General features: G+C 33.4%; 1 pseudogene; it reads left to right on the top strand.

The window, feature by feature from the left end:
• Positions 1 to 236: 236 nt before the first annotated feature.
• Positions 237 to 737, top strand: LOC100604520 (annotated as a pseudogene).
• The last annotated feature ends 3,525 nt before the right edge of the window (positions 738 to 4,262 follow it).

Genomic DNA, 4,262 nt, shown 5'->3' with positions numbered 1-4,262 from the left:
ATCTTTATTACATAAATTTATTAAGTGTTATATACACATATACCCATATGAAAGAAGTGAATATTGCAAAATTATTTGATTTTTTAAAAATGATATTATTAATAGACAGCTAGATTCTAGATCCTTTCAATAGACCCAAGAATGAAGAATTGTTGGTTGTAATGTAAACTCAAAACTTAAATTTCAACTTCTGCTTAAGGTTGGTATTTGGTTGGTGGGAACCACACAGGTTCAACATGCCTATTTGGAAATGTTATTTTTGTTTAGGGCCCATGTACCCTGGACCCTGGCCACTGCATGATGTTTGTTTGCAATGATCGCAAGGTGTTCAGATTTTGTAAATACAAATGTCATAAAAACTTTAAAAAGAAATACAATCCTTGCAAGTTCAGGTGGACCAAAGCATTCCAGAAAGCAGCTGGTAAAGAGCTTACAGTGAAAAATTCATTTGATCTTTGAAAAACGTAGACACGAACCTATGAAATACCGGCAAGAGCGATGGAATAAAACTACTGATGCAATGAAGAGAGTTGAAGAGATCAAACAGAAATGTCAAGCTAAATTTATAATGAACAGATTGAAGAAAAATAAAGAGCTACAGAAAGTTCAGGAGATCAAAGAAAGTCAAGCAAAACATCCATCTTTTCTGAGCCCCTCTAGCAGGCAAAGGAAAGCAGCTGGAAGAGAAAATGGTACAGCAATTACAACAGGATGTGGACATGGAAGACATTTCTTAAAAACCTCACATTTCTACATATACATTTGAAAATATCCTTTGGAGACTTACAACTTCCAAATTATTCACTTTTTTTTTACATAGGGTCACTTAAAAGGTGATTAAGAACGTTTCTCTTACATCGCTTTCTGTAAAACATCAGATATTATGAATGTGAGCTTTCTTCTCAATGTGAAACTTCACTGATAGATGTACTTGTGTAAATCATGAAAATTCTGTTTGTAAATGCAGAAATGAATTGTGGACATAAAATGGTCACACTATTTGAATAATGGCACCAGGAGGCATTTATGTAATAACGAATGAAAAAAATTCGTGACTAGTGATATATAACATGAAATATCCTTTGCAGTAAAATATTTCCTTTTTTAGTGTTACAGAAGGCGGAATACAATAAGGAACTAAGTATTTGTAAGACTGGTATCCTCGAATAATATTTTTATTTTGATTTCAGTGTTTCCTGTTTCAGTTTATTAGCATCTTAGAAGAAAATGATAGCCTCGTTTGATGAAGCCTAATTATGCTGGACTGTTTTGACCTGGTTTAATATTTCTGATAGGTAACTGTGGATGTTGGAGATGAGAGCTGAATAATCTTTTCCTCAAATGGCACTAAACTCTGTAATTTCTGCTTTGAAGAATACTCAGTTCTAACTTGCGATTCCTGATAGAAAAATCTTCATTTTTCTAGCTTAGCAATGATCTAGAAGTAGAGGAATTCCAGTGCCTTTTAAAATTCATTGTGTGGCTTTCTTTTTTAAAAAAGCTCCTAGTTGTTTTTGGAAAATAGAATTTATGGGTAGAACACTGTTTAATATTTACATATAAATTAAAACTATTTTAAAAGTAGAAAACAAAAACAAGAAAAAAACCCCTGAAATTTCCCAAAGTGTGATAATTTGTCTTAGTTTTTTTACTCACTTAGATTCTGTGCCACTCTGTGTCTATTAATGTAATCAATAGATGGTAAAATACCACCCTTCCTGAGATCCCTTCAAGTTCTTTCATTGTATCATATCTTTTAAAATAAACTATTACTAAATTCAATCTACTTCACCACACACTCAAACTAATGAATGTTTACATGAATATTTGACTTTATTGACAGAAATAATATAAAATGTGTTAGGTATTTGAATGATAGATTCTTTAAACTGTAGGTTGAAATTATAGGACCAATTTGTCTATTAGTTTTGGCCAATTAACGATCAAATTGTTATTAATATCTACTTTCAATATTTCAATGCTTCATTATGATTATTTCTGTAGCAATTGTACATTTGTTTGGATTCCTTCCTGTGTTATTTTTTTCCCCTATTTAATTAAAAAAAATTTGGGGGGTATATTGTAGGTGTATATATTTATGGGGTGCATGAAATGTTTTGATACAGGTGTGTAATGTGAAATGAGAACATCATGAAGAATGGGGTATCCATCCTCTCAAGCATTTATTCGTTGAGTTGCAAACAATTCAATTATATTCGTTAAATTATTTGAAAATGTACAGTTGTTATTGACTATAGTCGCCCTGTTTTGTTCTTTTTTCAGTGTCTTTTCACTGACCTTGAAAGAATGCAGACATCTTAGTTCAGTCTAAAAAATTTAGAAGAATATTAAAAAAAAGTGGTACCGACTTTTGAACTTTTGCAATTTCCAGATATTGTAAAATTAAGTTTTGACTATGAATTATAATTTCTTTAAAGTAAATTGAATGTGATATCAGTGAAGTAAAGTTTACAGATTTTAAATAATACTTCACATTTATAATTGCTACTTAATTGTTTTAGGACCATGAAAAATTTATTATTTGAGATTGGGAATCTTTCTGAATTGGTGTCAGACCAAAGATTATCTGTAAGATGATAGGAGACAAAGAATATGCTGTTTCTAGGCCAAAGAAATATAGTATTGAAATTGTTCCGATATACTTTATAAAATTAATCAGTGAAGAACAGAAGGGGAGAAACAAAAATAAACCAAGCTTCTAGCACATTCATCATTAATGGTAAGGTCGACTTGCTGTCTGGTCTGCTTCGTAAGAGTTGTCTGTTGCCTGTCAGCCTAGAATCACATAGACCTTAGATTACAGTTCCCTTAACTGTTCTGTAATAAAAACTTGAACACTATGAAATGTTTATCCTTTGAGATATTCTTTCGGCTCCTGCATACTGACATCAGCTAGTCTAACACACCCAACTAACACCAGCTGATCTGAAGGACCCCCCAAGGAACTGACCACCAAATAATGTGGTTTCCACATCCTGATGATTTTATCTCCCTTGCCCTGACCAATCGATGACTCAAATTTTCCATCCCCTGGCCCTCCATGGTGCCCTTAAAAACTCCACTTCAGGACTCCTGAGGGAGATGGGATTTGAGGGTCCCCTTGCAGCTCCTATCTCAGCACTCTGTAATCATAAAACTCTCTCTGCTGCAAACCATGCCATCTCAGTGTATTGATATGTTACTGTACAGCGGGAATACAAACCTATTGGTCCTATAATAGTATTAAAAATAGTTAATTATTCTTTTCACTTATTAATCTTTGTTGGATGTGAAGACTAATATTGCCAAGCATGTGGATTTTCTTAGAAAACTGTTATTCTTGACTTAATGGTCATTTATTAGCAATTTTGTTTAGACTTTCAATCTTCCATTTTGTCTTTTAGATAAACTTACACCCTGTAGACTCACAGGGCTAGAGGAGACCCACAGAAGCTGTGCTTTTACTAAGTCATCTTAGTCATCGAATTATAGGTACTTTATCCAAAATTGTGCACCTGACCCAAGTAAGCCAGTTAGAATTTTTTTTTTTCCATAGTGGGTGTGTGTAAATGTCTATGATATATGTTACACACACATATATACAGAGAGAAGGAGAGATAGAGATTGTCAGTGTTTTGTATAACCGTAACTGGTAATTTCAGGAGCTTCAAACAGATACTGTACACTAAATGCAATGGTGTGCAGAAGAAACCTGTCTGTAGAAGGAAATAGAATAAAAACATATGTGCAAAAGCAGAGTTAAGAGCCTGTTTTTGTGCCTTCAGTATCGTTTAGATTCACATGTGTGTAGTGCTGAGGCTTATCTACTTTCCCTTCCACACCTGATAGTCTTTAGGTTTTGAGAGAGCTCTATAGCCTTCAGATAAATCTTATCTTTTTGGTGGCCCCAATGTGAGTCGCCATACAAAATGCTGCCTTTACTATTTTCTAAGAAATGGCTTTTCTGTGAACCAACAGTAACAAAAACCTCAGTAACCAAAATAAAGTTCTGTATTTTAAAAAAGAAAAAAACAACTTATCTTTTTGTATAAGACTTCTCTACAGAAAATCAAACAGTCCTAGCTTGCACATTTGGGAAGAAAAAACATTGTTGGAAGGACAAATAACCAATTATTCTTAAGATGCTATTTCTCTTTGCTGCTGGTGGTGCTGCTGCTGCTGCTGCTGCAAAAAAAATGCATTTTGGATCTCTAGAGAAAGGCTTTATGTGTTTGTCTTTGCATACGTTTAAAGATATTTGA

The sequence above is a fragment of the Nomascus leucogenys genome, chromosome 2 (assembly GCF_006542625.1).
Source record: "Nomascus leucogenys isolate Asia chromosome 2, Asia_NLE_v1, whole genome shotgun sequence".
Lineage (NCBI taxonomy): Eukaryota > Metazoa > Chordata > Mammalia > Primates > Hylobatidae > Nomascus > Nomascus leucogenys.
This window is presented reverse-complemented; position numbering and strand designations above follow the sequence as displayed.